The sequence below is a fragment of the Salmo salar genome, chromosome ssa14, assembly GCF_905237065.1.
Source record: "Salmo salar chromosome ssa14, Ssal_v3.1, whole genome shotgun sequence".
NCBI classification, from domain to species: domain Eukaryota; kingdom Metazoa; phylum Chordata; class Actinopteri; order Salmoniformes; family Salmonidae; genus Salmo; species Salmo salar.
In genome coordinates this window covers 92355838-92368944 of record NC_059455.1, presented here as the reverse complement: position 1 = coordinate 92368944, position 13107 = coordinate 92355838, and the positions used below count along the sequence as shown (strand labels likewise).

Below are 13107 nucleotides of genomic sequence, written 5' to 3'. Positions count from 1 at the left end.
AGAACCAGAACTAGAACCACAACTCTAAGTGGGAGTGTCATGACCTTCAGTTAGATAGGGTGTATGACACACACACACACACAAATACATACATGAAGCAGTCCAGGACAAACACTCAACGTACACATTTCTGTATAGATGTGTGTGTGTGTGTGTGTGTGTGTGTGTGTGTGTTGACTGCTGACCTGGCCTATAAGGACAGCGAGAACATCAGCGGCGATACAAGGCTGTTTCTATGACTACCACCACCGAGCACACAGGTACACAATAGGTCTACGCTATTATATATCCTGCAATGGCACACACCTACACACACACACACACACCTACACACACCTACACACACACCTGCGCAAATACAGACGTACATACCCACACCCACGTACATACCCACACCCACGTACATACCCACACCCACACAGACGTACATAGCCGCACCCACACAGACGTACATACCCACACCCACACAGACGTACATACCCACACCCACACAGACGTACATACCCACACCCACACAGACGTACATACCCACACCCATACAGACGTACATACCCACACACAGATGTCTCTCCCTTTAAGACATATCATTCTGCATCACGTGCACAAGTTGTGCATGTCAATAAGGGCCCTAAATAAAATAGCACTGTCAGGGCACATGTACACTGTCTCATCTTTATCTCTCTTTCTCTCTCTCTTATTTACAACGACGGCCAAACCCTAACGACGCTGGGCCAATTGTGCGCCGCCCTATGGGACTCCCAATCACGGCCGGTTGTGATACAGCCTGGAATCAAACCAGGGTCTGTAGTGACGCCTCTAGCACTGAGATGCAGTGCCTTAGACCGCTGAACCAGGGTCTGTAGTGACGCCTCTAGCACTGAGATGCAGTGCCTTAGACCGCTGAACCAGGGTCTGTAGTGACGCCTCTAGCACTGAGATGCAGTGCCTTAGACCGCTGAACCAGGGTCTGTAGTGACGCCTCTAGAACTGAGTTGCAGTGCCTTAGACCGCTGAACCAGGGTCTGTAGTGACGCCTCTAGCACTGAGATGCAGTGCCTTAGACCGCTGAACCAGGGTCTGTAGTGACGCCTCTAGCACTGAGATGCAGTGCCTTAGACCGCTGCGCCACTCGGGAGCCAAACCTTTCCTGACTTCTAAGAACAGAAGAGAAAATGTCTGTTCTGGGAACGTTTATTTTTATGTTGCAGGGAGGTCCTGAGAACGTTTTACTCTGGTTCCAGGGAGGTCCTGAGAACGTTTTACTCTGGTTCCAGGGAGGTCCTGAGAACGTTTTACTCCGGTTCCAGGGAGGTCCTGAGAGCGTTTTACTCTGGTTCCAGGGAGGTCCTGAGAACGTTTTACTCTGGTTCCAGGGAGGTCCTGAGAACGTTTTACTCCGGTTCCAGGGAGGTCCTGAGAACGTTTTACTCCGGTTCCAGGGAGGTCCTGAGAACGTTTTACTCCGGTTCCAGGGAGGTCCTGAGAACGTTTTACTCTGGTTCCAGGGAGGTCCTGAGAACGTTTTACTCCGGTTCCAGGGAGGTCCTGAGAACGTTTTACTCTGGTTCCAGGGAGGTCCTGTCCTGAGAGCGTTTTACTCTGGTTCCAGGGAGGTCCTGAGAGCGTTTTACTCCGGTTCCAGGGAGGTCCTGAGAACGTTTTACTCCGGTTCCAGGGAGGTCCTGAGAGCGTTTTACTCCGGTTCCAGGGAGGTCCTGAGAGCGTTTTACTCCGGTTCCAGGGAGGTCCTGAGAGCGTTTTACTCCGGTTCCAGGGAGGTCCTGAGAACGTTTTACTCTGGTTCCAGGGAGGTCCTGAGAGCGTTTTACTCCGGTTCCAGGGAGGTCCTGAGAGCGTTTTACTCCGGTTCTAGGGAGGTCCTGAGAATGTTTTACTCCGGTTCCAGGGAGGTCCTGAGAGCGTTTTACTTCGGTTCCAGGGAGGTCCTGAGAGCGTTTTACTCCGGTTCTAGGGAGGTCCTGAGAACGTTTTACTCCGGTTCCAGGGAGGTCCTGTCCTGAGAACGTTTTACTCCGGTTCCAGGGAGGTCCTGTCCTGAGAACGTTTTACTTCGGTTCCAGGGAGGTCCTGAGAGCGTTTTACTCCGGTTCCAGGGAGGTCCTGAGAACGTTTTACTCCGGTTCCAGGGAGGTCCTGAGAACGTTTTACTCTGGTTCCAGGGAGGTCCTGTCCTGAGAGCGTTTTACTCTGGTTCCAGGGAGGTCCTGAGAGCGTTTTACTCTGCTTCCAGGGAGGTCCTGAGAACGTTTTACTCCGGTTCCAGGGAGGTCCTGAGAGCGTTTTACTCCGGTTCCAGGGAGGTCCTGAGAGCGTTTTACTCCGGTTCCAGGGAGGTCCTGAGAGCGTTTTACTCCGGTTCCAGGGAGGTCCTGAGAACGTTTTACTCCGGTTCCAGGGAGGTCCTGAGAGCGTTTTACTCCGGTTCTAGGGAGCTCCTGAGAACGTTTTACTCCGGTTCCAGGGAGGTCCTGAGAACGTTTTACTCCGGTTCCAGGGAGGTCCTGAGAGCGTTTTACTCCGGTTCTAGGGAGGTCCTGAGAGCGTTTTACTTCGGTTCCAGGGAGGTCCAGAGAGCGTTTTACTCTGGTTCCAGGGAGGTCCTGAGAACGTTTTACTCCGGTTCCAGGGAGGTCCTGAGAACGTTTTACTCCGGTTCCAGGGAGGTCCTGAGAGCGTTTTACTCCGGTTCCAGGGAGGTCCTGAGAACGTTTTACTCCGGTTCCAGGGAGGTCCTGAGAGCGTTTTACTCCGGTTCCAGGGAGGTCCTGTCCTGAGAACGTTTTACTCCGGTTCCAGGGAGGTCCTGTCCTGAGAACGTTTTACATCGGTTCCAGGGAGGTCCTGAGAGCGTTTTACTCTGGTTCCAGGGAGGTCCTGAGAACGTTTTACTCCGGTTCCAGGGAGGTCCTGTCCTGAGAGCGTTTTACTTCGGTTCCAGGGAGGTCCTGAGAGCGTTTTACTTCGGTTCCAGGGAGGTCCTGAGAACGTTTTACTCCGGTTCCAGGGAGGTCCTGTCCTGAGAACGTTTTACTCCGGTTCCAGGGAGGTCCTGAGAGCGTTTTACTCCGGTTCCAGGGAGGTCCTGTCCTGAGAACGTTTTACTCTGTTCCAGGGAGGTTCTGAGAACGTTTTACTCTGGTTCCTTGAAAGGTTTCCTGGAAGGTTTTCTTAAGGTTATTTGGAGGTTTTTGAATGACTTCCTTAAAACTTTCACTGAACGTTTCAATAACCCTACTAGCTTATTTTGGAACTCCAAGTACAAAGAGGCATTAATCATGCAGTGGGATATGAACTTATAACCTGTTATTTATCCATGGAAGTAGTCCACTGCGCCACCAGGATGGAACTAAAATGCTTTGTTTTTTTACACATACAAAACAGTTCATTTTAGTTTATTCAAACAGACCCCATTTCAAAGGAAACAAGTACTCGTTAAAACCAGTTGTGGCCAATTAGTGGGCGAGGCCAACACACCTGAACACACTTTACAAGATAGAGTTTTATTGATGGTGAGAACGGAATGTATATGTTTTTAAATAATTCTTATATTCTGAACGTTACTTAAGTACATTTGTTTATGGAAAGTTCTCAGAACCATTTGAAAATATGGTTTTAAATAGAACCATGAGTAAATGTATGAAACTTTATGCTGAATTACTGAAATTCCCACAGAAGAAGGTTGCTTTCTTAACATTCTCTGAACTACTTGTGAATGTTCCCAATGTCCGAACCAGTTGGAGAGATCGTTCCTAGAACATTACCAAAATGTCAATTAAATTGAAAGTAATGAAATGACAAGAAAATCATGTATTTTATTTTTTTTGCCAAGTTCCTTAAATGTGCTGAGAATGTTCCAAAACCAAGCAAACATCCTGTACCATTCCCAGAACGTTATGGGAAGGTTGTATACAAGATAAACATAGGACAACAACACTCTCACCAAGCTGTAAGAAACATATGGTTCTCAGAATGGTACGTGCTAGCTGGGCTTTCTCTATCTCCAAATAAATTAGAGTAAACATCTGTCGGAGCGCGCCCAGGGCTCGCGCCACAGCAGCACCGGGAGCACCGAATGTTCCATTGAGCTCGAGACCGATCGCGTCCATTCACGGTGAATGCAGATGAGAGACAGTCTGTCTCAGTAACGGATATGTGTTTTTGTATGGTAGACATCTTGGGTTTCACAACCAGCAGAAACAATAGCCTTAACTCTCTCTCTCTGTGTGTGTGTGTGTGTGTGTGTGTGTGTGTGTGTGTGTGTGTGTGTGTGTGTGTGTGTGTGTGTGTGTGTGTGTGTGTGTGTGTGTGTGTGTGTGTGTGTGTGATCACCATCAGTAATTAGAGGGAAGCCCACCACATCAGTGACAGACTGACCCAGCGCGAATTATAACCGCACCGCCGAGGTTAATACAAATTCCTTCAATAAAAAAAAAATGCAGCGGTGCCGCGCGCTTCTGGCAGCGGCGCTAGAACAGCCCAGTATGCAAATATGGGTTGTGTATACAGACACACGATGCATGCGCACTCACCGGGAGAGGCTTGGTGCTGCAGCGGGTCTTCTCTCCTCGTCGCGCGGGTCACGAATTTATCGGTAATATCACGGCTGCCACCGCTGGCGCACAGCATTTTCCGTTCATTCCTCCAGTTAACGTCGTTGTCTGTCTGTCTCCTCTCGGTGCCTCGCACTTCTCTGTCTGTCTGTGTGTGTGCAGGGCTCCGACACAGAAAACCGTTTCTCTAAAAACAAGCTGGTGTACATCAACAGCAGAGACCAGAAAACGGAGAAAAATACAGAAAAAAAGGAGAAGATATGGAGAGAAGGGGAAACGGAGAGGGGGGGCGGTTACTCCTGCATACACGCACACACAGGAACACTCCTCAAACCCTGCTAGAACGATCCCGTGGCAGACAGGCGCGGGACAGACGTTCCTGGAAGAAAACAGAGGAAAGAACCAAATATTTCGTCCGTTTCTCTCTTTCCCCGCGATATGATATCCACCTTTCTATCTCTGTCTCTCTTGTCTCTCACACTGCAATCTCGCCTCTCGTTTCTCGCCAGACGTGCCTGGCTGTCAGTCCCATCCGGGGACCCGTATTTGGCCTCGGTACTACCGATAAGTACTCTGGGAAGTGTATTTCTATTTTTTTTATTATATCAGAACCTGTTGTCTGGGTTACGCAATGCCGATGGGGGTGGGGGTAGATAGAGTCGTCAGAGAAAGAACTGAGATGGAGAAAGAGACAGCGAGGAAGAGAGAGATATCTACTTCACTTGCTTTGGCTATGTTAACATATGTTTCCCATGCCAATAAAGCCCTTGAAACCTCTTAAGGATCCACCTCTTTTTTTTCTTTCAATTTTTTCCTAAAATGACATACCCAAATCTAACTGCCTGTAGCTCAGGACCTGAAGCAAAGATATGCATATTCTTGATACCATTTGAAAATGAAACACTTTGAAGTTTGTGGAAATGTGAAAGTAATGTAGGAGAATATAACACATTAGATCTGGTAAAAAATAATACAAAGAAAAAAACATGCATTTATTTTGTACCATCATCTTTAAAATGCAAGAGAAACGCCATAATGTATTGTTCCAGCCCAGGCGCAATTTAGATTTTGGCCACTAGATGGCAGCAGTGTATGTGCAAAGTTTTAGACTGATCCAATGAACCATTGTATTTTTGTTAAAAATGTTGTATGAAGACTGCCCAAATTGGTTTATTAATACATTTTCAATTTCATAACTGTGCACTCTCCTCAAACAATAGCATGGTATTATTTCACTGTAATAGCTACTGTAAATTGGACCGTGCAGTTAGATTAACAAGAATTTAAGCTTTCTGCCAATATCAGATATGTCTATGTTCTGGGAAATGTTCTTGTCACTTACAACCTCATGCTAATCACATTAGCCTACGTTAGCTCAACCGTTGAAATTTAGAGAGAGAGCGGGCACTGAGTCAGTGCTATAATAACTGGTTGTAACCCTATGCTTATGAGGGACAGTGATGGCATAGATACAACTGCAGACAAACTGACCTAACCACAGGAGGAACCCAATTTATAGTAGACTGGCCACACCAGTCAAAATGTGTGTGTGTGTGTGTGTGTGTGTGTGTGTGTGTGTGTGTGTGTGTGTGTGTGTGTGTGTGTGTGTCTTTAGAAACAATGGAATCAAGACACACAGGTATTGTGGAATAGCCTTTACCATAAACATCTGAAACAAGAGAAGGCCAGAAACATTTGAAACAAGAGAAGGTCAGAAACATTTGAAACAACAGAATGTTACAATGATAAAAAAAAAACAGTAAAAATCTAATAAAACTAAAGCAGCCTATGTGGGAGGAGCCATGTGTGTGTTATAGGCCTATAGTTCGTTTTTGGGGGATTTCACATCTTGCCACTGGGGGGCAGTAATACATAAGGAGATGGGACCATAGACTTGGATAGACAGTATCCATGTATCTGTGTCATGATGATGTCTGTGAGAACATGGGCAGCACCGTTGAGGACATCTCTCATCTTGAAATAGTACATTTTGTCACGACTCCAACCGGGTCATCAGGAGAGATCAGCCAATGAAGTTGGAAGTCCCACCCAGTTGACTAAATCAAAATGGCTAAAGTCCTCAATGGCGCGGCCACAGGCTTTTGGTCACTAGAGGACTCTATACAACTCCCTGGCCAGGAAATATGTTCGTTAAGGTTTAAATTAGAAATCCATCCTAATTTGACTTGGATTTAAAGGATAAGCACCTAGACTGGTGCCAGAAATATGGCCCATGTTTACACCAATCTAATGCTTTTGTAACTTTCCTAGTAGATGTAAGAAGAATCAAGTACCTTTATGTGACAAAAACAACAAATGAAGTCATGTGAAATGTTATGTTTATGTAATATGAAACATGTATCATCACTGTGACTAACCCCTTGAAATTGGGTTCATAAAACAGCTGCAACAAAAGCAAAAACATGAGCAATGCAACACTTCTTCACAAATCTATAAGTGTGTGTGTGTGTGTGTGTGTGTGTGTGTGTGTGTGTGTGTGTGTGTGTGTGTGTGTGTGTGTGTGTGTTTTTGTGTGTGTGTGTGTGTGTGTGTGTGTGTGTGTGTGTGTGTGTGTGTGTGTGTGTGTGTGTATGTGTGTATGTTTCTGTTCAACCAAACAAGATTCTCTGGATTATCTTCAAGAAGACTCTGCATTCCAAAGAGGTTGTCGTTCGGTTTTTCAAGCCTGATGAAAGGCTGAATATTCTCTCCGTGAAAGCTTGGGATGCAGGGGCAGGAACCAGATCCAGTGCCACAATGCACAGCCATCCTTGCCTGCCAGAACTGGAGAGGTGACTCTGTAAACATGCCCCTCTTTACCTCTTCCAGGTATTTCCACAGCTCACACAGGGCACTGAATACCCTGACAGGTTGACCCTCCGGCTCGACTATCCTCGATGCGAGGAAACTATATTTCTGAAGAACTGTGGTCGAGATGCTTGCTGGATTCAATGTGCTGGCATCTTGCTGGGGTCCTGCTGCTCCATGGCTGTACTCTCTGATTTGCTGAAGTACAAAAGACTCTGCTTCCCTGATCAGTGGCTCCACCTATGTTGAGCAAGCTGCTGTAGAGTGAGGATTGAAGTTTGCTGCCAGAGGATTCAGTGTGCATGCAAAGCGCTCACGCAGCGACATAAGGAGGACCTGTGCCAACTGTTTTGCAACAGTAGTTGACTGCAAGTGTGACTCGCGGTTGAGACGACACCACATCAGACAGTGACTGGCTGTCAGTTTGAAGTCTGCGAACGGCTCCAGCAACTTCACAAGCTGCTCTAGCTTGGCCCAGTCACGCTCCGTGCTCACCCTCGGATTTCTTCCCTGTTAGTTAGTGATAGCTAGTGATAGCTAGTGATAATGATGCACAAGCTAGGCCTATTTGTAACATCGGCAACCACTGGCAGCATTCTTCTCTGCATGTCTGCTAAAATCTGGGTAAAAGATTGAAAGGAATGTGAGTCTTATTCAATACATTTAGTTATTGCTTGCTTTTCTAAAGTCTTCCAACCTTGACAGCCGGCATGCCAGCTAAGACAGACAAGCTAGCTACTCTAACTTGATTGATAGTCTGAAATGGCTTCTTGGTAGTTAGTTATGAGGTTGGGAGAGCTGGGCTAACCAAAGCCAACTTCATAAACTTGCTAGGTGGCTAGTAGTATGACAGAGAAACAACAACTAATATATATATATATATATATATATATACTGCTCAAAAAAATAAAGGGAACACTTAAACAACACATCCTAGATCTGAATGAAAGAAATAATCTTATTAAATACTTTTTTCTTTACATAGTTGAATGTGCTGACAACAAAATCACACAAAAATAATCGATGGAAATCCAATTTATCAACCCTTGGAGGTCTGGATTTGGAGTCACACTCAAAATTAAAGTGGAAAACCACACTACAGGCTGATCCAACTTTGATGTAATGTCCTTAAAACAAGTCAAAATGAGGCTCAGTAGTGTGTGTGGCCTCCACGTGCCTGTATGACCTCCCTACAACGCCTGGGCATGCTCCTGATGAGGTGGCGGATGGTCTCCTGAGGGATCTCCTCCCAAACCTGGACTAAAGCATCCGCCAACTCCTGGACAGTCTGTGGTGAAACGTGGCGTTGGTGGATGGAGCGAGACATGATGTCCCAGATGTGCTCAATTGGATTCAGGTCTGGGGAACGGGCGGGCCAGTCCATAGCATCAATGCCTTCCTCTTGCAGGAACTGCTGACACACTCCAGCCACATGAGGTCTAGCATTGTCTTGCATTAGGAGGAACCCAAGGCCAACCGCACCAGCATATGGTCTCACAAGGGGTCTGAGGATCTCATCTCGGCACCTAATGGCAGTCAGGCTACCTCTGGTGAGCACATGGAGGGCTGTGTGGCCCCCCAAAGAAATGCCAACCCCACACCATGACTGACCCACCGCCAAACCGGTCATGCTGGAGGATGTTGCAGGCAGCAGAACGTTCTCCACGGCGTCTCCAGACTCTGTCACATCTGTCACTTGTTTAGTGTGAACCTGCTTTCATCTGTGAAGAGCACAGGGCGCCAGTGGCGAATTTGCCAATCTTGGTGTTCTCTGGCAAATGCCAAACGTCCTGCATGGTGTTGGGCTGTAAGCACAACCCCCACCTGTGGACGTCGGGTCCTCATACCACCCTCATGGAGTCTGTTTCTGACCGTTTGAGCAGACACATGCACATTTGTGGCCTGCTGGAGGTCATTTTGCAGGGCTCTGGCAGTGCTTCTCCTGCTCCTCCTTGCACAAAGGCGGAGGTAGCGGTCCTGCTGCTGGGTTGTTGCCCTCCTACGGCCTCCTCCACGTCTCCTGATGTACTGGCCTGTCTCCTGGTAGCGCCTCCATGCTCTGGACACTACGCTGACAGACACAGCAAACCTTCTTGCCACAGCTCGCATTGATGTGCCATCCTGGATGAGCTGCACTACCTGAGCCACTTGTGTGGGTTGTAGACTCCGTCTCATGCTACCACTAGAGTGAAAGCACCGCCAGCATTCAAAAGTGACCAAAACATCAGCCAGGAAGCATAGGAACTGAGAAGTGGTCTGTGGTCCCCACCTGCAGAACCACTCCTTTATTGGGGGTGTCTTGCTAATTGCCTATAATTTCCACCTGTTGTCTATTCCATTTTCACAACAGCATGTGAAATGTATTGTCAATCAGTGTTGCTTCCTAAGTGGACAGTTTGATTTCACAGAAGTGTGATTGACTTGGAATTACATTGTGTTGTTTAAGTGTTCCCTTTATTTTTTGAGCAGTGTATATACAGTGCCTTGCGAAAGTATTCGGCCCCCTTGAACTTTTCGACCTTTTGCCACATTTCAGGCTTCAAACATAAAGATATAAAACTGTAATTTTTTTGTGAAGAATCAGCAACAAGTGGTACACAATCATGAAGTGGAACGAAATTTATTGGATATTTCAAACATTTTTAACAAATAGAAAACTGAAAAATTGGGCGTGCAAAATTATTCAGCCCCTTTACTTTCAGTGCAGCAAACTCTCTCCAGAAGTTCAGTGAGGATCTCTGAATGATCCAATGTTGACCTAAATGACTATTGATGATAAATAGAATCCACCTGTGTGTAATCAAGTCTCCGTATAAATGCACCTGCTCTGTGATAGTCTCAGAGGTCCGTTTAAAGCGCAGAGAGCATCATGAAGAACAAGGAACACACCAGGCAGGTCCGAGATACTGTTGTGGAGAAGTTTAAAGACGGATTTGGATACAAAAAGATTTCCCAAGCTTTAAACATCCCAAGGAGCACTGTGCAAGCGATAATATTGAAATGGAAGGAGTATCAGACCACTGCAAATCTACGAAGACCCGGCCGTCCCTCTAAACTTTCAGCTCATACAAGGAGAAGACTGATCAGAGATGCAGCCAAGAGGCCCATGATCACTCTGGATGAACTGCAGAGATCTACAGCTGAGGTGGGAGACTCTGTCCATAGGACAACAATCAGTCGTATACTGCACAAATCTGGCCTTTATGGAAGAGTGGCAAGAAGAAAGCCATTTCTTAAAGATATCCATAAAAAGTGTTGTTTAAAGTTTGCCACTAGCCACCTGGGAGACACACCAAACATGTGGAAGAAGGTTCTCTGGTCAGATGAAACCAAAATCGAACTTTTTGGCAACAATGCAAACCGTTAGGTTTGGCGTAAAAGCAACACAGCTCATCACCCTGAACACACCATCCCCACTGTCAAACATGGTGGTGGCAGCATCATGGTTTGGGTCTGCTTTTCTTCAGCAGGGGCCGGGAAGATGGTTAAAATTGATGGGAAGATGGATGGAGCCAAATACAGGACCATTCTGGAAGAAAACCTGATGGAGTCTGCAAAAGACCTGAGACTGGGACGGAGATTTGTCTTCCAACAAGACAATGATTCAAAACATAAAGCAAAATCTACAATGGAATGGTTCACAAATAAACATATCCAGGTGTTAGAATGGCCAAGTCAAAGTCCAGACCTGAATCCAATCGAGAATCTGTGGAAAGAACTGAAAAGAACTGTTCACAAACGCTCTCCATCCAACCTCACTGAGCTCGAGCTGTTTTGCAAGGAGGAATGGGCAAAAATGTCAGTCTCTCGATGTGCAAAACTGAGAGAGACATACCCCAAGCGACTTACAGCTGTAATCGCAGCAAAAGGTGACGCTACAAAGTATTAACTTAAGGGGGCTGAATAATTTTGCACGGCCAATTTTTCAGTTTTTTATTTGTTAAAAAAGTTTGAAATATCCAATAAATTTCGTTCCACTTCATAATTGTGTCCCACTTGTTGTTGATTCTTCACAAAAAATACAGTTTTATATCTTTATGTTTGAAGCCTGAAATGTGGCAAAAGGTCGAAAAGTTCAAGGGGGCCGAATACTTTCGCAAGGCACTGTATATACAGTGGGGCAAAAAAGTATTTAGTCAGCCACCAATTGTGCAAGTTCTCCCACTTAAAAAGATGAGAGAGGCCTGTAATTTTCATCATAGCTACACGTCAACTATGACAGACAAAATGAGGGAAAGCAATCCAGAAAATCACATTGTAGGATTTTTAATGAATTTATTTGCAAATTATGGTGGAAAATAAGGATTTGGTCACCTACAAACAAGCAAGATTTCTGGCTCTCACAGAGCTGTAACTTCTTCTTTAAGAGGCTCCTCTGTCCTCCACTCGTTACCTGTATTAATGGCACCTGTTTGAACTTGTTATCAGTATAAAGGACACCTGTCCACAACCTCAAACAGTCACACTCCAAACTCCACTATGGCCAAGACCAAAGAGCTGTCAAAGGACACCAGAAACAAAATTGTAGACCTGCACCAGGCTGGGAAGACTGAATCTGCAATAGGTAAGCAGCTTGGTTTGAAGAAATCAACTGTGGGAGAAATTATTAGGAAATGGAAGACATACAAGACCACTGATAATCTCCCTCGATCTGGGGCTCCACGCAAGATCTCACCCCGTGGGGTCAAAATGATCACAAGAACGGTGAGCAAAAATCCCAGAAGCACACGGGGGGACCTAGTGAATGACCTGCAGAGAGCTGGGACCAAAGTAACAAAGCCTACCATCAGTAACACACTACGCCGCCAGGGACTCAAATCCTGCAGTGCCAGACGTGTCCCCCTGCTTAAGCCAGTACATGTCCAGGCCCGTCTAAAGTTTGCTAGAGAGCATTTGGATTATCCAGAAAAGGTAAGGGGAGAATGTCATATGGTCAGATGAAACCAAAATATAACTTTTTGGTAAAAACTAAACTCGTCGTGTTTGGAGGACAAAGAATGCTGAGTTGCATCCAAAGAACACCATACCTACTGTGAAGCATGGGGGTGGAAACATCATGCTTTGGGGCTGTTTTTCTGCAAAGGGACCAGGACGACTGATCCGTGTAAAGGAAAGAATGAATGGGGCCATGTATCGTGATATTTTGAGTGAAAACCTCCTTCCATCAGCTAGGGCATTGAAGATGAAATGTGGCTGGGTCTTTCAGCATGACAATGATCCCAAACACACCGCCCGGGAACGAAGGAGTGGCTTCGTAAGAAGCATTTCAAGGTCCTGGAGTGGCCTAGCCAGTCTCCAGATCTCAACCCCATAGAAAATCTTTGGAGGGAGTTGAAAGTCTGTGTTGCCCAGCGACAGCCCCAAAACATCACTGCTCTAGAGGAGATCTGCATGGAGGAATGGGCCAAAATACCAGCAACAGTGTGTGAAAACCTTGTGAAGACTTACAGAAAACGTTTGACCTGTGTCATTGCCAACAAAGGGTGTATAACAAAGTATTGAGATAAACTTTTGTTATTGACCAAATACTTATTTTCCACCATAATTTGCAAATAAATTCATAAAAAATCCTACAATGTGATTTTCTGGATTTTTTTTTCTCATTTTGTCTGCCATAGTTGAAGTGTACCTATGATGAAAATTACAGGCCTCTCTCATCTTTTTAAGTGGGAGAACTTGCACAATTGGTGGCTGACTAAATACTTTTTTGCCCCACTGTATATAGTTG

The 13107-nt window shown here is 45.9% G+C and overlaps 1 protein-coding gene across 1 annotated transcript in view; it reads right to left on the bottom strand.

Annotated features, from left to right (window-relative positions):
* LOC106570639 (AT-hook DNA-binding motif-containing protein 1) overlaps positions 1-5165 on the bottom strand; it is a 54530-nt gene extending 49365 nt beyond the window's left edge. Inside the window, exon 1 of the mRNA XM_045693716.1 lies at positions 4551-5165. The gene's annotated coding sequence lies outside the window, so the exon portion shown is untranslated. The remainder of the gene's footprint in view (positions 1-4550) is intronic.
* Positions 5166-13107: the final 7942 nt, after the last annotated feature.